The sequence below is a fragment of the Anser cygnoides genome, chromosome 2 (assembly GCF_040182565.1).
Source record: "Anser cygnoides isolate HZ-2024a breed goose chromosome 2, Taihu_goose_T2T_genome, whole genome shotgun sequence".
Classification (NCBI taxonomy): Eukaryota; Metazoa; Chordata; class Aves; order Anseriformes; family Anatidae; genus Anser; species Anser cygnoides.
This window is the reverse complement of record NC_089874.1, coordinates 102,893,446-102,921,119: the sequence shown is the minus strand read 5'-3', so window position 1 is coordinate 102,921,119 and position 27,674 is coordinate 102,893,446.

The following is a 27,674-nucleotide window of genomic DNA, read 5'->3' as shown; positions in this document are numbered from 1 at the left end:
TTGATAACTTAATAATAACTTGTTTTTGATAACTTGATATGATAACTTTTTTTGATAACTTGATATGTTTTTAGGTGCAAACGGAGGTGCATCTGTCACAGATCAGGCATGTATTAAGATATGTCTTAGGTAGCTAAATGGAAGAGTTCTGGCTTAGCCCCATAATGCTGAGCTCTTGGCATCTCTTACCAAATAGGGAGAATTCAGAAAAGAAAACAAACTAATATACTGAGCAGTCTGACCTTTGAGTAACAAAACATATAAAAGCTTGTATGTTTTATATATAAATATAAATAGGGTTTTATATAAATTTTATATATCCTGGCTAATATATGTCAATGAGAGAAATCCTTAAAAAAGTGTGAGTATCAAGCAGCAAGAAAAATGGCTTAAAGTTATCCAAGGGGCATAAATAAAATGAAAGGAGGACTCCAAGACAACATGCAGTTTCCTAGTTTGCAAACATATTCAGCTACAGAGCAGTCTCCCAAAGCAGTGGACAGAAAACTGCTGCTCCAATAGCTTAACCCTACGTCCTCTTGTTGCATTATGATATAAAATTACTATACCAGAAGTTACATCAATTCTATTATTCAGAGTGAAATAAATAAATAAATAAATAAATAAATAAATAATCAGTATGGGGGTCTGAGCAGGGTACCTAAAACAAGCCTTTAAGAATGGTGTGGAAAAAATACTAAAGCAAACATGGTATGGAATAATATTTTCTTGGCAAAGAGAATGATTAGAGTGTCAAATGGAATCAGCACACATACAGCTAACTATGTTTCTAATACAAAATTACTTACATAATAATTTCTTTCACTGAAAGAAACTAACATTTGTGATTTTCAAAAATCAAGCAGCAAAGCTAATTGGGCAAGAAGAGGTATTTTTTTTAATCTTACTTCAAAAAAGGAGCATCAAAGAGAAAACTCATGAAGTCACCATAGGGACGACAACAATAAATACCTAAATATCACTGAAAAAAATACTTATACTCTTCTTTAGGGGAGGAAAAAAAAAAAAGAGAGAGAGAAAGAGAAGAAAGAAAGGCAGGAAGGAAAGGAAGGGCAAGGCAGGAAGGAAGGCAGGAAGAAAGAGGAAGGCAGGAAGAAAGAAAGAGAGAGAAAGAGAGAGAGAGAGAAAGAGAGAGAGAGAGAGAGAGAAAGAAAGAAAGAGAAAGAAAGAAAAAGAAAAAGAAAGAAAGAAAGAAAGAAAGAAAGAAAGAAAGAGAAAGAAAAAGAAAGAAAGAAAGAGAAAGAAAGAGAAAGAAAGAAAGAAAGAAAGAAAGAAAGAAAGAAAGAAAGAAAGAAAGAAAGAAAAAGAAAGAAAGAGAAAGAAAAAGAAAGAAAGAAAGAAAGCGAAAGAAAGAAAGAAAGAAAGAAAGAAAGAAAGAAAGAAAAGAAAGAAAGAAAGAAAGAAAGAAAGAAAGAAAGAGAAGCATCCTGAGAAACAGACATTTATCCTTTTAAATCCATCTAGGTAAGAGACTTCTTGCCCAAGATAATGTAGTCAGAACTTAGGCAGTCAGAATACAAAGAGACAAACTGAAGGTAAAACGCTATGTAGATACTAAAACAGAGTGATAGCAATCAGCCACACTCCATACATATCATGCGTGCAGTCTCATATAATAAATATGCTTGATGAAAGAGATAAATGAGACAGAAAAAAACAAAAATAAAACTTTTAAAAACGTAGTTTCCTTTATCATTAGCAGCTTGTTCTCTGTCAAACATAAATCTGTCACCTACCTTGCTTCAGCTATTTATTTTTTATACTTATCTGATGTTTGCTACCACAGTAGTTTCAAACTGAAATGAAATGTGTTCAAAACTACCCTGCATGACTACAGATTCTCAGTGAACTGTTTTCTCATTTGACAACAATGGGAAGCAGTAGCCAATACTCCATGGGCTTCTTACCATAAGGGCCCCTGAAGCAAGAACTGCTTCTGTTTTTGAAAGCTGATGATCTGCAGTGGATTATTGACTCAGTTTAAGGACAAGAGTGAAATTAACAAAACTGGGATCATGAAAGGAACTTGAAATTAGTTAAAATTACACCACCTTCATCCTCAGGCCTCCTGCTCACCCACCCCTCCAATAATAATATTTAAAAAAATAAAAATAAAAAGTGATAACAGTGGCTGGGTGTATAACTATTGCCAAAGATTTTGGATGACATGAAACTGGCTTGAATAGTTGAATAGAATAGGCTGAAAAAATTCCACTGTGCAGAGAAACATTTTGTGCAGTGTGACCAAAACAGTACGATACATTAAAGCATACAGACAAATGGAAGCAGAAAGAATATTTCAAGACAGAGAATAACTTAGAGTAGATTTTAAATATAAAGTTTACATTTCACATTGTTTCCAAGTTTAAAATGAGACTTTGGTACATGTCCCAGTTTTACTGACTGCATTGGCCTTGTGGCAAGTAAAAAGTACAGAATAAGAGGTTCTGGTTATGAACTTTTTCAGTGTCTGAAAGGTATTTACATATAAAATCAATGTTCTATGGTATTTATTCAATTGGTACCTTCTTTATTCCTCTTCTGAAATTATTTATATCTGAGAACTGACACTGGAGAGTGAGGCAAAGAAACTGTACAGGAAGCTAAAGGGTTATAAATAAGTAATCAAATAAACAAACCAGCTTGCTGCCAAAAGGAAATACTACTGAAAAATAATTTCTGCATGCCCCCTTCATAAACCACAGTGTAATTTGGGACAAATGTAATTTGAACTAAGATATCTTTCTTTGCAACGAATGACAAATTAGGGATTTTGTGAACTCAGCTATTCCATATTTAATATTTGCATACATGGATGCAAATAAAGTGCATTTACAAATGTAAAAATATTGAAAGCAATATAGCTTCTCAAAAATCCCTTTTTATCCGCTTCACTCACTATTAAATTTTAATCAGATTGACCTACAGCATATAATCAGACAGTTTCTATTAGGAGAAATTTAAAATCCTATCCATTTAATCTAGAACCTAAACTAAGTCTTTCCAATCACTTTAACCTAATTACTAACAGATAAAAGATGGCTTGTCCAATAAAATTCCTTTCTAAATCATTACATATCAGAAGCCTGAGTTCTGAGGAAACACCCATCACATCCTAAATGTTGACTTAAAAGTAAAAGTCTAATTTAATCTCTTTAGTGTTCTAATATTTCTCTTACAAATTCATTCTTTTCAATATTTAAACACTTTTTTGTTGTTGTTATTAAGTACAACTTTTTATTTCAAGTTTAAACTTAAAGCATTGAAGCATTAAAGTAGCACTACTTAGTAAAGTTGAAAATATTAGTAAAGTATTAAAGCCTTAGATATGTTCTTTGCTTCATTTTGATGTTACAGGTTCTGTACTTGGACCTATCTGCAGATGGACTGAATAACTGTATTTTGACTATGATTATTGAATTAATTTTAGAACTGTTAACCTAAATTCATATTTAATAAGCAGCTAATACTATTTAATAAACAAAACAAAACACATAACCTAACAAAGGGACTTTGGATTTCTAACATGAGCATACAGGGAGCTGACAGTAGATCCACCAACAACCTTCTTTCGCAGTCCCTTGCTACCTTTACCCATTAACACAGGCTTCAAATTAGAGGAAAAAAAAGTTTTCTTTAAACAAAAATCCATCAATCTCTCTGCCTCTGTCATCAATCAACTCTATAACAATGCACTTAGAGGTCCATTTCTCATTAATACTGCTCACTTTCAGTGCTATTCATATATGTAAACATACAGGTGCTGTATAAGAGTGAATATAGACAGAATATATTTTTATTTATTGACAGATTAAACTGGTCTCTCATATAACCAAAGCCAGATAACCAAAGATGGAATTTGGAATTCAGACAATCCAAAACAAATATTTACTTTGGTAGTATATGAAAAACATTTATCAGACAACAGTGAGACTGAAGAACTTGTCTATAAAATCTGAACTCAAATATCTAAAGTATTACATTTGTGCTTATAATAATAATAATAATAAACCTTTTCCTACTGCAAAGTAGGAATGTAACCTTTCTACGCTTTACAGATTTCATAATTAGGTATTTCTTTTACCCTGACATTAGTGCAGAATTTGCATACATCAAACCTGTGCATTCAATCAAAAAAGGAAAACATCCATGCCCTGGCTCTTGCACAATTTATGATTGGTTTCTGAAATTCCTACACCTAAGAATAAAATCTCAAAAAAAGTAGAAATGTTATCTCCATTACTTTGTGATTTAAGAACATACTTAAGTAATTCTCCAAATAGAAATGCTTTCTACAACTAGATTTATAAGTATGAATATTTGCTAGCTTTCAGTTTATGATTTTCTCATAAAACACAGTGCAAAATTCCAAAGTTTATTTCAGCAGTGTAAAATAGGGTTAACCTTGTCAAATTCAATGAAGTTCATTCAAACTGAATCTGGTAGAGTAGGTTTTATTTTCTTAAATTTAGTGAATAGATGTATTTCTGTAGAATTTCAGAGCAAAACCTTCTCTCTATTGACTGAACGTACAGACCAGTCTTGTAACTAGTAAAAATATTTGTAAAGTTTGCAATTAAAACCCAGATCTCTCAGATTTACCAGTGTTATACCAATTTTCAGTACACAATTATCAGAAAATACCATTAATCATATCATATTTTATTTACAGAAAAAAAAAGTGAAGCTGTAGTGAGAAAAAAATGAAATATGATTTAGTTTTTCTTTGACTCGTGAAACACCACAAAACTGTATTTCAAAAGTTCAAGCTTTAACAGCTTTTATATCCATCATGTCAGATGCACTTATATATTACCAAGAGTATTATTAGCTTTCTTTTATAAACTTTCCCAAGTTAAAAAAAAAAAAAAAAAAAAGGTGGGGGCGGTGGGGGGGTGGGTGGGAAACTTTTAAAGCTTCCCAGCTTTAAAAAATAAAATAAAATAAAATAAAATAAAATAAAATAAAATAAAATAAAATAAAATAAAATAAAAATGCTAGGCTTCTATTCTTTCTTAGCACTGAATTTTATACGTACTTAAAATTAAGTTGATACCATATTTTTGTATGTGTGTTTTTGCTCATTTAGCAATAGATCTAGGCATATAGAAAATAAACGTATTTACCGATGTAGTTCTCCACAACTTTTTAAACACTGTTTTAAAATATTTAAGTTATGGAAAAAGAGCAACAAATGCAGAATTTAATTTAAAAAAATATATATATGAGCCCACAGAAAAGATTATAAAAAGTCCAACAGTTACAGAATGAAAAATAAGAAATTAAAACTTGTGTATAAAATGAGTTGTTATGATAATATTAAAATTTCATGTGAAATAATAGCAGCATAGTATGAAAAGGTAGCATATCCAGAAGTAAAAGCAGAAAACGTTACATCTCATTTCCTCATAAATATTTAAGCTGTTTCCCAAGAATCTGATTTAAGTCAATGTCAGATAAGGGATGGATCTTTTGTATCAGTATCCTTAAACTATGAAGACCAATGGATGTAAATCAGAAATAAAATGAAGAGACACAGGGAAACAGATAAATTTCTCAATTGTTGCTTTTACCTACTCACATATTAAAGACCCTTCCATTTTCAGAAGTATAAAAATTAAAAAAAAAAAAATCACTCCTTATTGGTTCCAGTTCTGTGTGTGCATTTATACATATCTATATCTACAGTTATACATATATTGTGTGTAGATAGATAAACATATATGTATGTATATCATGGGTTATTTGGGTTGCAGTTCTATCATACAAACTTACTCTGCCTGAATAAATCATTTTTATAAATTTAAAAAGAAAAAAAAAAAAAAGTAACGTTTTTTAATGTATTTTAATGTCCTGGCATTCAAAGAGATTAATCTATCTATCTATATTATTCTCTCTATTTTAATGACATCTACCTAGAAGAATTAAATTACAATTATATTTTGATTAGAAAAAGATGACTAGAGGTACTGCTACTAAAGAAGAGAGAACAAAATAGCTAATAGCACTGACCTAGAGTAGTGCAAAAAAAGCCACAAACCAGAGGGCAGCACTGCTCTGAAGTATTTTCAGTGCTTTTGTGGTTGTAGCGTCTTTTACTATACACGCTCTGAAGAATTATATCTTTGATGTTTGAATCCTTTCTGTCCTATTGCAAGGGCATTCTCTAGCATGTCCTATCCTACAATTTCTTGAAGTCTTTGCAAGGGTTAAGTCAGAGTATACCTTTAAGGTTGCTCTATGTAAGGAATATGAGATGGCTCTCAATAAGTTAAAAATAAGTAAAAGTGCCTGAACAGAGCACAAAGCTTAAACAGAATATTACGAAAGTGGAAAGAATGAATGTCAGGTAGCAGAAACATGTATACCTGTCCTCTCCTTGTGTGAGAATATGACACAGTTCTGACCTAACCTGACCTGGACATAAAGATGATGAATAAACTGCTGCTGAATGCTAAGTCTAATCACGCTTTCATATAGACATGCCTATACTTGAACAGGGGAAAAAAATTTCAAGGTTTGTGAGAATGCATATATAAAAAGCTTGCATTAAAACTGAGCAAAGTACAAAGAGTTAGATAATTCAGAGATGTTTCAGACAAGCATCCAAAAAAAACCTTGATAATGCTTACACTGAACCCTGAATCATTTTTTTGCAACATTAGTTAATTGGACAACTTAGTTTCTGGGCTGTATGGCAGCTCCTGAGTTATTTCCAAATTGCAGCACATACATCTATGTTTAAATTCCACTGCTTTGAATTTATCTTTCTCAAGTTCTGTTTTAGAAATGTCACTGACCTGGCAGTTCCTGCCTGCTTGATGTTACTAAGCTTTAATTCTGAATAGCCATTAAAATTCTGCTTGCTCTACAGTCCCTCATCTCACAGCCACAGTCTCACCAAGAATGATTGTGGTAGGAAACTCTTTCTGAATAGCTAAAATCCAGGAACAACCCAGCTGGAGTTCAAGCCTCCATTTATATCAGCAGCATATTTTCCTACAGGGAGAGCAGAAAATGGCACATGCAGATGCAAATAAATGTAGCTGAAATTAATGTTGTAAAATGACATAATATTTTGTACTTACATGGTACCTAATCATCAAGGTATTTTCTATGCAGTGTTTAATCCTCACATCACTTCTTCAAAAAGGTACCATCTTCCATATTTTCCAGACAAATAGAACTTTGGTAGAGGCTAAGCAAAGGATTTTCAAAGATCTAAGTTCACATTTGGGGAACAGTTTTGAAAACTAACCTTATTTATCTATGAAAGGTCACAGTGTAAGAAAGGTGTAGAAACAGAAGATCCTTCATCTAAATCCCAATCCATCCACTAAAAGGTGTGTCTATATGCATTACATATTGCACCTCTTAAGAAATTGTTAATAAAAATTACCCAGAATAGAAAAACAACCTATCTCACACAGTTCAATGGCAGTAGAAATTAAAGTAGAAAGAAGTATTTCTGTGGTGAAAGTAAATGTTTGTTTAGTAACAACTATCAGGTGAAAACAAAACATAGAGCACATTCAAAATAGACAAACTGAAAGGTGTGTAGGCACTACAGTTATCCTTCAAGAAGAAAAAACAAACCCTGTGCCTCAGTCCTGAATCACCAGTTGACAGAAAATGGAAAAAAAAAGTACAAAAAGGATGGCTCCAGATCCCTTGAGGTAAAAGATCTGGACATCAGTGAAATGCCTAATGTCAATGTAACTCTCAGGCATACCTGTTGGATTACACTAGCTGGAAAATTTATTTAACTAAGTGGTCTGCCTAGCTTCTCATATCTAGGCGGACTTTCCTCACACACCTATTTCTAGTGCAGAACAGTAAGTGTAGTGTAGAACAGACAGACAAGTTAGCATCTGGAAAACTGTCACCCCTTGACTCAAGAGCATCTATCAATAAGTATGTAATTTGCTTTGTGTCAGCTGAGCCCAAAGTAACAGACTATAATTTATAAAATGTCTTAATTCATTATATATATATATATACATATGTAAATATATATAAATATATATGTATATATATTTATTTATTTAACCAGAGATGAGAATTGTAAACATCTGGAAACTGAACACTGAATTTTCTGCCATTTTGAATTTCTGTATGCTTTTGTTTTTAAGAGTTGGCAGGGGACATTAAAAGTATTCTTCAAAATTCTCAGAAGTTAATATCACAAGTTAACCCACAGATACATGCCTCTGTGGTTTTCCCAGAGGCCTGGTGCTTCCAGAGCACACTGTAGAAGTGCCAACAGCTATATACACAGTTGCCTGGCAAAGAATAACTTCCTGAGCAGACTTTACCTGTGACAAGTAAACAGAAGACATGGATAAGGAAAACTACTTCTATTTCATGGAAAAATAAAAAGATTCTAATTTCTACCTGAAGTAAAAAAATAAGCCACAGTCAAAATCTTAAAACTAGATACAAAATTTATATTGTCTAATCCCATGGTCTTTGTAAGTCTCAGAATTTTATATGAAATTTTTTTCATTTTGAGTTATTGAACTGGTGTTCACTGCAAATCAGAGGCCTTTTGTAACCTTTTAAAACTTGTGTTTATAAAGAGGATTTTGATTTGCACACAAACTTAGACAGTTTATTTACACTTCTATTTTCTAGTCATAGGATATTACAATTATAAATAGTCAAAGAGTGAGAGCTGACTTAGCTGAATTACTTGCTCTGTGAAACATTTCTTTTTAATCACCATGTCAACAAAGCAGAGTTCTCTAGCTCGGAATGTTTAAATGGTAACACTAAGGACTTGCAATGGTCAAATCTTACTTTTAACTTTATTTTTTACATCTAATCAAAATGCTGTCTCCTTTTCAAACATTTTCCTCTTTATTAACATTTTCAAATGAAGATGTTCTGTCATTTCCATATTGCTTGCCAAAGCAATCTGTCAATAATCAGAACTGAAGTTTACATAGACAAAATTCCTTTACAAGAAAGAGGGATGTGAATGTTATTTTACTGTACTCATTTACTCACTTTTCCAGAGTATTTTGAGAGATGATCTTAAGACAGCTCAACCAGTTTTCTCAGAAAACTAGGTTGGTTACCATGATTCTCTGATTTGATTTATATTTTTCAGAACTATAGAGACTTATTCATATATGGTGACATGATATATAAAGCACTGTGGCCTATGCAATATGTTGGTATACATGCAGGATGCTATATCAAATTAAATAATAGTCTGCTGCTGCAAACTGATGCTGTATGAATGCAGTCAATGGGAAAGTACATCAGTAGGTACAATCACTACATGATTTGAGCACACTAAGTCCCATTAAGCATTAATCAAAATGTACTTGCTTTATCTTTGATCACAGTCTCCATTCATGTGACCTTGAGTGATTTATTTGTAGGAACTGCTTAAATGACTACTGCTTATGTTTACATATTCTTTTTTCTCCAAAGCACAAGTGGCTAAATGAAATTGAAAGTACAAATAGGGTAACTTTAACTTCTAGATGACTCTGATACAGTAAATTAACATGTAAGGAATTTGCAGTAAGCAGTTTTTATGAAAAAATCAATAAACTGTTACTTGTAATAAAAATGGTAATAAGTATTTTAATTCAGTAAATAATGAAAAAAGTAGATTATATGTTTTATTGGACTAATTATGAAAAGCTTTATAGCATCACGTTCTCATCAAAATTAAAAGAATTCCTTTTTGAAACAGTCATGAAAATCATTTCAGTTTTCTCAGTGAAATCAGTAAACTAGTGGAAACTTATTGAAATCTATTTCTTCCCCAGACCTTATATGGTGCTTTTAAATGGGACTTTCATTGGTCTAAAATGTAAACTACAATGTCTAAAAATAAACAAACAACAGCAAAAACTAATATCCTGTTTGTGTAAAGCTATTTTATATCGTGCTTGGTCAATTGTCTAAAAGGAATATCATAGACCTCTGAGAAAGAACTTTTCTCTTAGAGGAGCTCTTTTCTCTGATAAAAAAATTGTTTCCTGGATCAATGTCCAGCTGCAGCTTAATACGTTCATTCCTTATGGAGAAAATGCTTAAAAGAGTGTTTGCATGTTTTATTGAATAGGTTTGGACTTATGCCTTTGCTTTCGCATATGTGCTCAGCTTGTTTTGCTGAATCAAGGTGGAAATAGTTACCTTTAGAAAGTAACATACCTGCTCCCAATTGATTTAATATCAACCTTCAAGAACTGTATTCTGAGAAAACATTTACCCTGTGACCCTTATATTTCATATTTAGCTGTTAGTTACAAAGTATTTCCTGTATATTCACAGTTTCAAATTATTCCCTTTTAATTATCTTTGCTCAAAGATATCTGTAACTGATAGCAATAACCGTGGTTTCAGCTTCTTTTCGTCATTAAGTTGAACTTTTTGTATCTTGTCCAGAACACTGTTTATAGCACAGACTGTCCCAACACGTTCCAAAACCATTGTTTCTTCTGACATGGAGGAAAGCTAAGGGCATAAAACAGACAACCTATAAAATGCAGATATCTTTAATGTAGTGGAACTTCTACTCAGATGGCTGTTTCTTACTTTTGTCAGGGAATAAACATTTCCAGAATTATATTTTCTCTTTTTATTTTTTATATTAGTTTTATCAGCTTTTATTTGTATGCTGGAGGAAGGACTAACTTTGTTCTTCCTTGGACGGACCAAAGAACAAAGATTAAAGAGAACGTGGTGCTTTGCATGAAATAAAAGCAAATCTCAAACCTTGTTTCTTTTGCCTTGTCACACAAATTCACGTTCTCTCAAATTCCATGCATCAGGCACATATTAGCTACACATTTAATCCTCCGTTTAATAAAGCTGCAGACAACAAGATGGGCTTTTATACCCTGATACATTCTAAGTTTACAACTAATTATAAGCTAGTTCTTCCTCTGACATGGCTTCTTTGTCACATAGGACCTGGGTGTAAATCAGTGCAGCTATTAGTCCACCAGTCAAAGCAGTGGAAGAAAGAAATATGAGAGCAGGCTTTAAAGTCTCTCAGAGCACTTCTGTTTGCTGCTGTAAAATGGATGGTCAAAAGGAGGCATAAGCAGAATATCCAGCTGTAAATCTGACCTTCAAGTATGCTTCTGGCGGCCATGGAGAATATAAGCCATATGTGAGGCTCCAGCTACCTTAAGAGGATGACAGGCCTACACAGGGACATAGAAATGGATACTTCAGTTTCATGCTAGATATGTACATCATACCATTCCATCAAAACCCAAGATTTGACCTTGATATACCAAGTGCAAGAAATGTCCTATTAAATGTAATTAAATATTAGTTGGAAATGTCAATTATTGCCAACTTGAGCCTCCTAGGTGCTTTAGCCAAAAGAAAACAAAATCCATAATAATAACAGAAAACTCATATTTGATTTCCATGAAAAAGTTATTTTTCTGCTCTAGCAAATACTCAAGGAGTTGTACATATTATAAAGAATGTATTTCAGTGCAGTCTAGTCTGCAAGGAATATAAATGAGATTTCTATAGCTTTGAGTCTCAAAATCATATATTTAAAATCAGTAGAATTTTTAATTTTGCACAGTGTCATTGTCTAATTTTCTATAATGTACCCCCAAATTAATACCAAAATATCATTATAAACCTTTGTAATTAACTTTGCTTTCATTTTGATTAGCTTCATTCTGGGACCAATCCATGGCCATTTAGTTTAATGAGTTGGAATGGGCTTATCATTTGCCAAATGTAATTTTCTAAGTATTGTTTTTTCCAAAATATTGGTGGTTGTGGTTTGCTTGTTGTTGTTGTTGTTGTTGTTATTTTGTTTTGTTTTGTAAGGAAATATATGCTTTTTTTTTTTTTTTTAATCAATACCATGTTTCCTCTAAATCATGTACTAAATTACATTATATTAGGAATTAAGAATCAGGAATCCAAATAGTGTAAAATACTACAGTTCTTTACAAAGACTTGTTTACAAATAGAAAGAAAACCCCCTGCCTATACAGAGTTACATTTTTTTTGCATAGGATAATTAGTACAATGAGTAATGTTTAAAGAAAGCCAAAACAAACTTCTTCTCATGACTCTTGATTGTTTCTTGATAAACACAGAAAACAAAAACACAGGCATGTGCTCATTCAGGAGCTATTAACAATTCTAGGATTGTAAAGCTTATAAATTCAAATAAATAAATAAATAAATATTTTACATGCCTACGTGTAGTACTATCATTTTAAAATGACATTCAACTTAATTTTCTAATTACAGCTATGCTTAGAAGAAGATAGTAACTACATTACTTAGGCTGATACTCTACAAGTGGCTCTTCTATTATTACATAGTCTCTATTAGTCAGCACACTTCATGTTGCATTATTCAATTTGTAGAATGGATTGGGCGGATTATGACTAGAAATTTGAGTGGGAGTTGTTACTTCAACATTTATTCTTCTCTAATATAGCAATTTATTAGTATAACTGGAATTTGGGTGCTGTTATTAAAACTTAATCACTTCAGGGTGTGTGTGCGTGTTTTTTTGTTGTTTTTTGTTTTTTTTTTTTCAGAACTCTTCAATCTTTCAGTGTTTCATAAGTGGTCAAAAAAACTTGGATTTCTTTATAAAAGTATTTTGGTATCTTTAGCAGCCTTAATGTTACCAAATTATTCACATAAATCTTCACCTTCATTATTTGTTTCCTTTAGAAGATTCAGACTCACCTTTGAATTTCACGAGAATTACTCTAATTCTGTTCTGATTCATCTATGAAAGTGTTTGTGTTGATTCCCAAAGCTGTTGTAAAATACCTTATCTATGCCAATGATTGTGTAAGTATTCATTCTACCAATTTTTTCCTTACTTCTTCTTCTTCTTCTTCTTCTTCTTCTTCTTCTTCTTCTTCTTCTTCTTCTTCTTCTTCTTCTTCTTCTTCTTCTTCTTCTTCTTCTTCTTCTTCTTCTTCTTCCTCTTCCTCTTCCTCTTCCTCTTCCTCTTCCTCTTCCTCTTCCTCTTCCTCTTCCTCTTCCTCTTCCTCTTCCTCTTCCTCTTCCTCTTCCTCTTCCTCTTCCTCTTCCTCTTCCTCTTCCTCTTCCTCTTCCTCTTCCTCTTCCTCTTCCTCTTCCTCTTCCTCTTCCTCTTCCTCTTCCTCTTCCTCTTCCTCTTCCTCTTCCTCTTCTTCTTCTTCTTCCTCTTCTTCTCCTTCTCCTTCTCCCTCTCCCTCTTCCTCTTCCTCTTCCTCTTCCTCTTCCTCTTCCTCTTCCTCTTCCTCTTCCTCTTCCTCTTCCTCTTCCTCTTCCTCTTCCTCTTCCTCTTCCTCTTCCTCTTCCTCTTCCTCTTCCTCTTCCTCTTCCTCTTCCTCTTCCTCTTCCTCTTCCTCTTCCTCTTCCTCTTCCTCTTCCTCTTCCTCTTCCTCTTCCTCTTCCTCTTCCTCTTCCTCTTCCTCTTCCTCTTCCTCTTCCTCTTCCTCTTCCTCTTCCTCTTCCTATTCCTATTCCTATTCCTATTCCTATTCCTATTCCTATTCCTATTCCTATTCCTATTATTTTATTAATACCTGTTTTAAAATAGCACCTCTTGCCAGCAGAATACATCCACTTCATATCACATTCATTTTGTACATTGTATCTACAAAACTCTATCAAGCCAGGTGAAGTGGGATTATCACCTATTATTGAGTACAAAAATACACACCAACAGTTTCTTCCTTACTTAAGCTCAATGCATCTCATTATTAGTTAAGTTTTGCCTTTAGCTGACATTAGCACTTTCTTTGGCTGCAGTCATTATATATAGAATTATTGAAGATATCTGAATCCATCATAAGATTGGTATTGTTATACACACCTGTTACCCAGTGTGTGCACTTAAGCATCTGAATTTTTGCAGAATAGTCTGACTTCACATGAAATTTTGAAGGTGGCCTATAACTGTGATTCCTTTCTACCCTAGAGGACTTGAGGCATGAACTACAGCAATTGCTCATTTTCTGTAATGTGTACCCAAAATATCCAACTAACATACATTTCAATGTCAAATTTTAATCTCAAGAGCATTAACCTCCTGTCTCTTCTTTCTCTCTTGTTCCTCTACACGAATTGCACCCATCCATATTGATATTGCAGTTATGGCCATTATCCCATGAACTTTCAATTATAATCATTAGGTCATAGTCACTATCATTTAGCCATGTGCCAGATAATACTTTTTCTTATACTTCATACTTATACTATACTTATAGTATAGTATATACTTATTATACTTATACTTCATTCTTATACTATATACTTCATAATCACTTTAAGAAAAAAGAATATTAATAAGCTTCATGTTGTATAACTCAATTTCACTGTATCGATTACCTATGACATTAAAAACAAAACAAACAAACAAAAAACAAAACAAAAAAAAAACACACAAAACAGCAATAACAGTTTTTCTCATCTCGCCTGCATTATAATGCCTGTAACAAACATTGCCATTCTGGATGTAGGAAGTTGGTGCTGTACCTGTATAAATTACTATGATTTAAGTCAGAAATCAGTCACGTCTTTTCAAAGAAATCACTCCAACTGCCAATGAAACAGATTATCTACAAGTCTTGCTTCTAGTTGGTATACATTTTCCTTTCTCTTTGAGTCTGACCACAACATTGTGTCAGCAAGCTCGGTCTGGTATTTATTTTCTTCAATGTTCTTGGGGTAATGTGTTAGCAAAACTCAGGAGCCAGTATACTGGCACTGAAAAAGAAAGCACAAATATTTTAAAAATAGAAAACACCTCTTATTTCCATCTACTTTCCATAAGAGATTATGTTACCTGGAGGTCTCAAATCAACAGTCTTAGCATGCCAATGACATCTAGGAAAGACAGTAAAAGAATATTTCTACAAGATACATCAAAACTACTATCTACCACTAAGTTAGGCTACGTGTGACTTCAGAGTGCAATTCAAGAGTAATCTGTTTTCCTGCTTGTGTACATGGATTATGTTTTAAGAATGTTGTTGTGAGCAATAAATTTCATTTCCTCATGATGATTCTCCTCAAATACTGAAAAAAGCTGATGCACATGAAAACCAGAGGTGCAAAACAAAAAGAATGCCAGGAGCAGCAGCAGGACATTTAATGTAATCATGTAATCACCACAAACAGTCACTTGCTGAGGTGATCAGCTCCAGTATAGGCAAGCTCTGCAGCAAAGCAGGGGATCACAGTGTAGAGGGAAGCTCCTGCATTGAGAAAACCCAAGGGAGCAGAGAGAGCTGCCAGGAGTTGGCAGCCCATTTGCCATCTGGACAATCTCTCTAGAAAGGTTTGCTGGGCCAGAGGCCCACATTTGGCATATCACAAAGAGGTTACCAAGCCTGGTAGAGACAGAGGACTACCACCCCTTCCTACTCTTTCATGTAGGGTCAAATTAGGCTGCAACAAGGACACTCCAAAATATCAAAAGGGACTTTACGTCTCTTGGAAAGATGTTGAAGGGATTGGAAGGACAGGTAGTGTGCTATTCTATCCTCCTCATTAGAGACTGGGACCCAAGAAAGAGATGAATGGAACAGTCGAATGATTGGTTGTGTGGCTGGTGCCATGGTCAGGGTTTTGAGTTCAACAACCTTGGACACACTTTCAAGAGACTGGGCGTGCTGACATGGGATAGAACGCACCTAACCAGGTGGGGCAAGACTGTTCATAGAATCACGGAATAGTTTGGGTTGGAAGGGACCTTAAAGATCATATAATTCCACCCCCACCCCCACCCCCCCCTCACCATGGACAGGGACATATTCCACTAAACCAGGTTGCTCAAAGCCCCATCCAACCTAGCCTTAAACAGTTCCAGGGATGGGACATCCACAATTTCTCTGGACAGCCTGTTCCAGTGCCTCATCATCCTCATAGTAAAGAATTTCTTCCTTCTTGTTCTGCAAGCAAGAAGGAAGCTGGCTGGACTTACTAGCAAAGCTTTAAGCTAGGTTCATCAGGTTGCAGGCATGTACTTCTGAGTGACAGAGAAGAAACAGGGAACACTGACACTTTAGGAAGCAACAGGGAAGTACCTGTGAATTGTCCCAAAGAAATTAAGGAGGGCTCCTCTGAAAAGGTGATGTGGCCCCAGCTGAAGTGCCTCCACACCAATGCATGCATCATGACAAACAAAGAGGAGGAGCTGGAAACCATGGTGCAACTAGAAAATTATGATTTAATTGCTATCACAGAAATGCAGTGGGACAAATCACACAACTGTAATACTGCAATTGAGGGCTACAGGTTTCTCAGAAGAGGTAGACAGGGAAGGAGGGGTTGGAATGTTGCCCTCTATGTTAAGAAATGGATAGACTGCAAAGAGCTGCCTCTGAGAAACAGTCACAAACAGGTTGAGAGCTTGTGGGTAAAAATTAAGGACCAAACCAATAAAGCAGAACATGTAATTGGGGTCTACCACAGGACACCTGATCAAGGGGAACCTGTTAACAAGGCTTTCTTGCTTCAGCTACAAGAAGCATCATGCCACAGGCTCTTGTCTTGATAGGGGATTTCAACCACCTCAAGGTCTGTGGGGAAAGCAACACAGCGGTCTGTAAGCAATCCAGGGGGCACATGGACTGCATCGAGGATAACTTGCTGGTACAAGTATTAGACAAACCAACCAGAGGAGAAGTATTAAGACATGAGGCAGTCTGAGCTGTAATCTTTTTGGATTTCAGTAAAGCTTTCGATACGGTTTCTCATAGGATCCTACTGGACAAAGGTGGACAAAGGTAGACAGCTAGATAAAAACGTAATATGATGGTGAAAATTGGCTGACAGGTAGGGCTGAAAAGGTTATGGTAAATGGGGTTACATCAGGTTGGCAGCCAGTCACTAGTGGGGTCCCCCAGGGCTCCATTTTATGGCCAGTTCTTTTCAATGTTTTCATAAATGATTTGGATGTAGGACTAGAAGGTGTTTTGAGTAAGTTTGCTGATGATACTAAACTGGGAGGAGTTGTTGACAGTGTTGAGGGTGGAAAGGCCTTGCAGAGAGATCTGGATAGATTGGAGAGCTGGGCAATCACCAGCCACATGAAGTTTAACAAGAGCAAGTGCCGGGTCCTGCACCTGGGAAGGGGCAACCCTGGCTATACGTACAGACTGAGGGATGAGATGCTGGAGAGCAGCCCTGCAGAGAGGGATCTGGGGGATGTGGTTGATAGCAAGTTGAATATGAGCCAGCAGTGTGCCCTGGCAGCCAGGAGGGCTGACCATATCCTGGGGTGTATCAAGCATGGCATTGCTCGCTGGTCGAGGGAAGTGATTGTCTCACTCTACTCTGTGCTGGTGCAGCTTCACCTTGAGAACTGTGTGCAGTTCTGGGATGTGAAACTATTGGAGAGTGTCCAGAGAAGGGCTACAAAGATGGTGAAGGGCCTGGAGGGGAAGACATATGAGGAGAGGCTCAGGTCACTTGGTCTATTCAGCCTGGAAAAGAGGAGGCTGAGGGGAGACCTCGTCGTGGTCTACAGATTCCTAATGAGGGGGAGCAGTGGGGCAGGTGCCGATCTCTTCTCTCTGGTGACCAGTGATAGGACCTGAGGGAATGGACTCAAGCAGCAACTGGGGAGGTTCAGGTTAGATATCAGGAAAAAATTCTTCACCTAGAGGGTGGTTGCTCACTAGAACAGGCTCCCCAGGGACATAGTCACAGCACCAAGCCTGTTGTAGTTTAAGATGTGTTTGGACTATGCTCTCAGTCATATGATCTGAATTCTGATTTTTGGGTAGACCTGTGTGGAGCCAGAAGTTGGAATCGATGATCATCATGGGTCCCTTCCAACTCAGGATATTCTATGATTCCATGAAAAGAAAGGGTAAGGAGACTGTACCCCCTCTGATAAGCAAAAAAAGGTGAATTAGTAACAACATGCATGGAGAAAGCTGAGGTACTCAAGTTCTTTGCCTCAGTCTTCATGGGCAGTCAGGCTTCCCACATGTCTTGAGTCCCTGAAAGTCTAGGCAGGGTTTAGAGGAGCAAAGTCGCTTCCACTGCAAATGAAGAGAAGTTTTGAGACCACCTGATGAAATTGAACAGGTACAAGTTTATGGGGCCTGATGACATGCATCGCAGAAGCCTGAGGGAACTGGCTGATGGAGTTGCCAAGCCTTTCTCCATCATATTTAAAATGTCATAGCTGTCAGGCAAAGTTCTCAGTGACTGAAAAAGGGAAACATCACTCCAATTTTTAAAAAAAGTTAGAAAGGAGATCCTGGGAAACTACAGACTGGTGAGCCTTGCCTCTCTACCTGGAAAGATCATGGAATAGATTCTCCTGGAAGCAATGTCAAGGCACATGCATGACAAAGAGGTGATCCAATTCAGCCAGCACGGCTTCACCAAGGGGAAATTGTTCCTGATCAGTCTGGCAGTCTTCCGTGATGAAATGACTACATCAGGTGACAAGGGAAGACCAACCAATGTCATCTACCTGTACATCTACGGGGCCTTTGACGTGGTCCCACATGACATCCTGATCTCTAAATTAGAGAGAGATGAATTTTAAGGGAGGACTATTTGGTGGATAAGGAATTGGATGGACCAATTTTTTAATATCTTTATCAATTACATAGACAGTGGGATCAAGTACACCCTCAGTAGGTTTGCAAATGACACCAAGCTGAGTGGTGCAGCTGATATAACAGAAGGAAGGAATGTCATCCAAAGGGACCCGGAAAAGCTTGAGAAGTGGGCCCACACAAAACTGATGAGGTTCAACAAGGCCAAGTGCAAGGTGCTGCACCTTGTTTCAAGGAAATCCCAGATATGAGTATGTACTGGGTGAAGAATTCATGGAGGGCAGCCCTGCAGAGAAGGCCGTGGGGGTTCTAGTGGATGAAAATCTTGACATGAGCCATCAGTGTGCGCTTGCAGCCCAGAAGGCCAACTGCATCCTGGACTGAATCAACAGAGGCATGACCAGACGGTCAAGGGAGGTGATTTTCCCTCTCTACAATTGTGAGACCCCACTTGGAGTAAAGCCCTGGGACTGACCCCCAGCGCAAGAAGAATGTGGACCTGCCCTAGCAGAGGAGGGCCACAAAGATGTCAGAGGGCTGGTACACCTCTTCTATGAAGAAAGCCTGAGAAAGCTGGGGATGTTCAGCCTGGGGAAGAGAAGGAGACCTCATTGCAGCATTTCAGTATTTAAAGAGGGCTTATAAAAACTAAAGAATGAATTATAAATGGTCAAATAGGACAAGGAGAAAAGTTTTAAAATAAAAGAGGGGAGATTTAAATTAAATATTAGGAAGAAAGTCTTCACTCAGAGAGTGGTGAGGCACTGGAACAGATTGCCCAGTGAAGCTGTGGACACACCATCTCTGGAGGTTCTTAAAGTCAGGTTGGATGAGGCTCTGGGCAACCTGATCTGGTGGGTGGCATCCCTGCTCATGGCAAGGGAGTTGGAACTAGATGATCTTTAAGGTCCCTTCCAACCCAAGCTATTCTATGATTCTATGAAAAACTGATGCACATACAAGCCAAAGGTGCAAAAGATAGACAGCAAAAGAGGAGAGATGAAAGAAGAAAACCTGCAAAATGAAGAGCAGATATAGTAACAGAAAAAAATGTGCCAAATGTCATTTGCCATTGCATCCTTTCTACCTGATGTTTTATTTTATTGCAGTGTCTAAACAGAAGAATGCTACATTTTCATCCGTATACTGGTAAAAGCAAGCATATGGTCTAGGTATCACCAACCACAATTTAAAAAAAAAAAAAAAAAAAAAAAAAGAGTTATACCTGCCCTTCACTCTTCTCTTTGCTTTCACTTTAACTTTTTTGTTTGTTTGTTTCTGAAATGAGCAAGAGAGAAAGAGACAAAGAAATAAAGTAGGGAATGTTTTGTATTCCTTGATATATGCATTATACCTCTTGACCTGACATGAGATACTGCACTGCCTGATACCACATTAGATCAGCCATGTCAAGACATGTCTTATCAGATATAACAGTATTTTTAAAATGTTGACAGGTTTAAAGAGATGCACTGTGATGAGTCAGATCAGGTGAAACGTACATAGAGCTGTCTTGAAAAAATATGTTTCCAATTTTTTTTTTCTTTATTTTAGAATAAAGATTTTTTTTTACATGGTTGATTTGGACAGCAAAAAGGAAGATATGTTAAATCATAATTAATGTTAGCTGCTGGATGTCCTTATTTTTGAAATATGTCTGGGCTCTAATTTCTGCCTAAATGATATGTATCTCATACACCACATTTGTATGTAAGTCTTTTCCTTGACTATTTCACTATAAAATACTCTTATCTGGTTATATTGCAAATTTTTCAGAGATTACGCCATTGTCTTATTCTGACTTGGATTCATCTCATTTTATTTAAATACTGAACTGAAATGTAGTTAAAGAAAATGAAACTACTTCAAATTTGATGGCTAAAGAGGATATTTTTTCCTGAAAAAATGGGATACTGATCTAATTTTAAGAATCCCAAACTGCTATTTAAAACTATTTTAATACAAGTTAAACATATATTGTCAATTATTAGTGATAATACCACACATCTTCATAAAGTCAAAGTTATGGTAAAATATCCTTCTGTTATAGAGATTTCAGAATGTGTTCAAGAAATCAAATATACTGTAAAGAGGGAAGAAAGGAAATGAAAAGTACTTCCAAGGAACAAGCTAATTGGAAAAAAAAAAAAAAAAGTGATTAATATTACAATGGGAGACTCTTCAGGGCACTCGAAAATATTATACTCAGTGTTGTTCATACCATTTAATGTTCAAATTACTATATTTAAGTCAACTTCAAACATCTCTTCTCTTAAAAGAAAATGAGTCATTAACAATGCCAACAGATTTCTACTGTCATATTCAACTAAATTAGGGTGCTAGGAAAAGAGTATAGATATTTATGAGAATAGTTTATACATAGAAGAATGCTATTAACTCCTGATAAAAAGAAAGAAGCCTTACACATTTTTATTATTATTACTTTTTTATGAGGCATTGAATAGAGTTAAATTTTTGACAGTGTGAATAAGTAGATAAACCAAAAAATAAGAAACACAGAAAACATGTTTTCTTTCCTAGGCCATTTATACAGAAATCTTTCATATCACCTCATGTTTATTACAACCTGCATCCTTAACAGATAGCTAAGACAAATTGACTGATATGCCGAAATTCAGAAGACAATTCCAGAAAGAGTTGTGTAACTTCTGTCTCTCTCGATATAGCCCACAGAAGTTAATATATTAATTTTACATATTTACCTTTTGTTTTTCCCTACTATTCTTTTCAAAGGCCTCCTAAAACAGTGTGGTGAGAACATATCTTTCAATGTACATGAAACCTTCGCAGCTGCTGGCTCTCTGACAGTCAGTATTTTTCACTGGACTATTCAAGTTCCATCCTCTAATTCTGTTTTCATATAAACAACCCATCCTCGCATGTACTCCCTCAAAACATACACATACTGTAACCCAGAAACTACCTATAGAAAAAGTGCAATTATCTAGCAAAAATCATTAGCTTAAATCATAGGATTACAGAAAAACAGGTTTGAAGGAGACCTTGTAAAATTCACATCCATGTTCAAAAGCTGGATCTGTTTTATCTGCATTATTCCTTAAACAGTTTTGTCTACACTGCCCTAAGTATATTCCCTATTGTATATACTTTCCCACCTCTGTATTCCAGAGGTATTCCAGGGTATTCACTATTCCTATAGAATTGTGGGCATGGAATACTGATAAATTCTCTTCCTTTTTGCAGCAACCCATTAGAAGTTCTTGAGGACTTTTTCCTCTTCCTTCCTTACCCTAGGACATCCCTTTTTCACCTAGGATGTTAAGCAATTCTTAACAGGACATTTCTTTTACTACTTATTGTTTTAAATGTGTTATTCTGGACTAAATCCTGTTGAAGCATATATTTCTAAAAGTGCAGTGCCAAAACCTGGATATATTATTGCTCTGAAGTCTCATGGGAATGGAAGAAAGGAGGATTACTTCATCACTCTTGCAGAATTGCCTCTGTGTTTTGCAGTTATATGACACTCTTGATTATGTTCACCATGATCTCTTAATCCTTTCTACATAATGACCAGTTCCTTACAAGTCTTTATCTGTGCACCTCATTATTTCTGCATAAGTATTCATGCTATTGGGTTTCATCCTACTTTTTATGATGAATTCCTCCAATTTGTTCGGACATTTGTGAATACCAGTTCTGTCTTCCCATCATCTTTACAATCTATCCTACCATTTTATTAATCAGATTTTCCACTCCATCATCCTGGCTGACAATGAAAACACTGATCAGAACTGAAGATAGGACAGATACTTCTGATCACTACCTCCTTCCCTTCTATCTGCAAACTAGTGATAAATGTGAATATTCATGAAGAATTGTGCTCCTCGTACACATACACAGTGGATTTTTTATGCTTATTTAGAAAGCTATCATGTAAGAAAATGGTTAGACTTCATATCAAGACCATAGGACAATTAATGCCTCCTTTAACTACAGTGTGCTACCTTTCTGTAGAAAGAGATTTCCTTTATTTGACATCATTTGTTGACAGAATCACAGAATCACAGAATCATCTAGGTTGGAAGAGACCTCTAAGATCACCTAGTCCAACCTCTGACCTAACACTAACAAGTCCTCCACTAAACCATATCACTAAGCTCTACATCTAAACGTCTTTTAAAGACTTCCAGGGATGGTGACTCAACCACTGCCCTGGGCAGCCTATTCTAATGCCTAACAACCCTTTTCGTAAAGAAGTTCTTCTTAACATCCAACCTAAACCTCCCCTGGTGCAACTTTAGCCCATTCCCCCTCGTCCTGTCACCAGGAACGTGGGAGAATAGACCAACCCCCACCTCTCTACAGCCTCCTTTAAGGTACCTATAGAGAGCGATGAGGTCTCCCCTGAGCCTCCCCTTCTCCAGACTGAACAACCCCAGCTCCCTCAGCTGCTCCTCGTAGGACTTGTTCTCCAGACCCCTCACCAGCTTTGTTGCTCTTCTCTGGACTCGCTCGAGCACCTTGACATCCTTCTTGTAGCAAGGGGCCCAAAACTGAACACAATACTTGAGGTGCGGCCTCACCAGAGCCAAGTACAGGGGGACAATCACTTCCCTAGACCTGCTGGCCACACTGCTTCTTATACAAGCCAGGATGCTGTTGGCCGTCTTGGGCACCTGAGCACACTGCTGGCTCATATTCAGCTGACTATCAACCAATACTCCCAGGTCCTTCTCGGCCAGGCAGCTTTCCAACCACTCCTCTCCCAGCCTGTAGCTCTGCTTGGGGTTGTTGTGCCCCAGGTGCAGGACCCGGCACTTGGCCTTGTTGAACTTCATACAGTTGGCCTCAGCCCATCGGTCCAGCCTATCCAGATCCTCCTGCAGAGCCTTCCTACCCTCGAGCAGATCGACACATGCACCTAACTTGGTGTTGTCTGCAAACTTACTGAGGGTGCACTTGATCCCCTCATCCAGACCATCGATAAAGATATTAAAGAGAACTGTCACTAGTACTGAGCCCTGGGGGACTCCACTAGTGACCGGCCTCCAACTGGATTTAAGTCCATTCACCACAAGTCTTTGGGCTCGGCTACCCAGCCAGTTTCTAACCCAACAAAGCATATGCCAGTCCAAGCCATGAGCAGCCAGTTTTTGAGGAGAATGCTGTGAGAAACGGTGTCAAAAGCCTTACTGAAGTCAAGGTAGACCACATCCACAGCCTTCCCCTCATCCACTAAGCATGTCACTTTGTCATAGAAGGAGATCAGGTTCGTCAAGCAGGACCTGCGTTTCATAAACCCATGCTGACTGGGCCTGATCGCCTGGTTGCCCTGCAAGTGCCATGTGATAACACTCAAGATAATCTGCTCCATCAGCTTCCCTGGCACTGAGGTCAAACTAACAGGCCTATAGTTTCCCAGGTCAACCTTCCGGCCCTTCTTGTAGATGGGCGTCACGTTTGCTAGCTGCCAGCTGACTGGGACTTCCCCTGATAGCCAGGACTGCTGATAAATGATGGAAAGTAGCTAAACAAAGCAACCACATCAGATACTGCTCATGTCCTTGCTGTTTTAGAGGTGTTTTGTATCTCACTTGTTGAGATTCTGCCCTACAATTATTTTTCAATTACTCTCTTAAAATGAAGAAAAATGTTTCCAATCCAGCGTGAACTCCCATATTTCATAAAGACATATGTATTTTCTTTTTTTCAAATATATTTTAGGAGCAACTTTTTTCTTTCCAAAAAGGTCTTTTTTTTTTTTTCTTTTTTTCTTTTTTTTCCCCCACTTTGTATTTTCAGTTGCAGCTTTATATGGTCTTGGTTTAAGATCTACATATTTGTAGAGTTCCCTACTTCCTCACCCACACACCCACACACTCCACTCATATTCTATTTTTGTACATATTTCAAAAACTTGAGTTTTACTATTTTCATCTTCCACAATTTTATGTCTTTTCTTTCTTCTTCTGAATCTTGGGCCCACATAAGTAAGAATGGTAATTAAACAATTTTAAAACATTGCATTTTACAAATAAATTATAAAGGTCTATTTTTCTTATCATAAAGTTATTCAGATGATATTCATGTTATTATAAAGTAAGCTCTCTTTTGTTCCCTCCCCTGTAGAAGAACAATATAATATCAGTTAATACTAGTGAAAAATCATATTTAATCCTATTTCAGCAGTTTTTACAATAAAAGGGTTTCAGAGAGTTTTAGAAAAACAGAAAGCAAGTCCCTAAAAGCATGGATTAGTCAAGGTTACCATTTGCTGAAAAAAAAAAGAGAGAGAGAGAGAGAGAGAGAAGAAAATGCCTGTACTACCTTTCACTCAGCAAAGAACTCTACTGAGAAAGATAGATCATTATTTGTTACAGGAACATGAGCTCCAGCATCAGTTAAGCAAGTATCATTATGCGGAAATCAACCAACCACTCCTTTTTCTCTGTCCCAGCTTTACCACCCCTTGCATACTTACCCACACATTCTGCTTTGGTTCTGGCTTGGTTCCACAGTTGATGTACAAGGAGGTCAGGTGCTGGAAGCATCTCACCCTCCTCAACTGTGAAACACAAGCAGCATTGTCCTCCACATCCATGCACTGGTGGAGTCATGGTGTTCAGTCCACCTGATCTCAGTTAACGTGAGTATGTGCAGCCCTTTTATCTGTAAGAAAAATAAAAAGCCTAGGAAGCATATCTTTGCAAATTGAATGCTACTTAGTCTAAACTCTGCAGCAGAAAACATTTATATAAACATCTATATAAAATTTATATAAAAATTATATACAATTTATATAAAACATCTATATAAAGACTGTCACAGCCATAAGCAATATTAAAATATTATACTTTAAATAGAAGAAACAGAAAACCCATACACTCACAGAGACAAAAATCCTGCTCCATTTCCACAGCACCATTTCTGAAAGCTTTTTTTATTTTTTTATTTTTTTTTATTTTTCTATTTTTCTTGAGAATACTTTGAATCACATATCCCAGCTCTCCAAAATGTCATGTTTTATCTCTGAGTTTTCCTAATGATCACTCATTGTCTGGGGATTTGGTTCCTTGTTAGCCTTTAGTCCTAAACAGCCCTGCTGAGCTCTGTTGCTTTCTAATTATTTTAAGCATATCAATTAAAGCTTCTCCTTAGTGTTTACATCAGAGACTTCTGTGCAAGAATGGCAGAAACCCTCACAGAAAGTCTTCAGCTCAGTTCAAACACTGAGTGACAAAGGTCATTAAAGAAACGACTGAAAAAGAAGGGTTTCTTTCTGCACAATGTTGAAAAGGGAAAGAAAACATAATGAGAAAACTGCTCCAAAGCTTCACTTGCTCAGTGCTAGCTGTAGCCTTTAAAAGCACCTGATTACAAGGACATTATTCAAAGACATTTCTTTTAAATGGAAATATAATAACATAGGAAAAGAAAGGGCTTCACACACACACACACAAACACACTCCTACCTAGAAGGAAAGGAAATATATATTTGCCCCTAATTAGAATCACTGTACTTGGCCAGATGTCACATCTGGGTAGAGAAACATCACAGAAAAAATAGGGCGATAACCTTCCTTGGAGTACTTCCATAATGTTTGATTTCCCAGGTGGAATGAGAAGTGTAGAAATGTGCCACCAAAAAAAAAAAAAAAAAAAAAAAAAAGAGTTATGATAACTAATTTATTTCATTGTGCTTAAACTTTATTGCAAAATTTAATTGAATGTTATAGAATTTGAAATTCAATCTAAGGTTCAGACTAATTATATCTATATTTTGCACAGGGAAGAGACATATCTAGGGATAACATATCTTTTCCTTGTACTGCCTGACAAGTTTTTCTGTTATTTTTCCCATGCAATGATTACAGGGTATCTTCTGGTCTTCTGATGGGACTTCTTTGCATTTACCTGGTTTTGCATTCACAGCACTGAATACTCCTTAGGGGTAATCAAGATGAATTATGACAAGAATATTCATGCTAGGTCGGAAAGAAGTTCTGTAGTGCCTAGAACCTCATCTCCTACACTGATCTGGACTATGTTTTTGCAGAGTACAGTGAAAGAAATAACATACTAATACATTTCTCATGGTGAAGACTCCTTTTGGAAATATGAGGTTTTAAGGTTGTGCCCACATCTTTGTATTTAATAGCCCTTAATGGGATTTTCTTCCATTAGTTCAGCTAATTGCTTTTTGAACTGATTTATATTTTGGCATCCAAAACATCCCGCAGCAATGAGTTACACAATTTAATTATGTATTATATGAAAGGCAATTTACACTTCTGGCTTATAATTTACCAGGGTGCTCTCTAGCTTTTGTGTTATGAATAGTGAATAACAGCTTGTAAATCACTTTCTCCCTGCCATTCATGACTTTATGTATTTCAGTTATACTGCCCTCAGTCATCTATTTTTCAAATTTGAATAAATTTGCTTGCAAAATCTCTCATTGTATAAGCCATTCTCTTTTTTATTTATTAATTTTTTTTTTTTTTAATAAAATTACCCTTTACAGTAACTTTATGGTGGAAATGCACACAGTAGACAAGATGTGGAACACCAGGGGCTTCACAATTCTCTGACTGTGATTTTTATTAACATCAATCTCTTGTTTTTCCTCTTTCAAACAGTAGTTAATTCAGGAAAATCTCATCCCTGTAATCTTACTGCAGTTTAGTTTATTTTACAGCCTTGATAAGGGACTTGCAACAGATTTTTGGAACAGCTTGCATACTGTACCAACCATAGTAAATTTGTCTATGTGTTCAAGTGATTTTTTAAACAGCAAATGAATGTAAAATATCTCCCATCCACAAAAACCATATTTACTGTTCACCAATATATTACATTTAACCATATATTTATTAATACGAACATTTACTAGCATTTCTAAAGATTTACTCAACACGAAAGCATGAGGTACTTATCTGCACTTCTGTGAGTTCCCTTGGATCTCTTTTTAAGGATTATAACTTCCCATTAGCCAGGTACCAAGGATAACTAAAATGCTTACCTAAAAGTTACAGCTAATTGTCCAGCGTTATCATATTTGATTTCTTTTGGAATTCCTCATTGAAAATCTTTTGATCCTTTTGATTTATTGTTATACATGACTGCATGCCT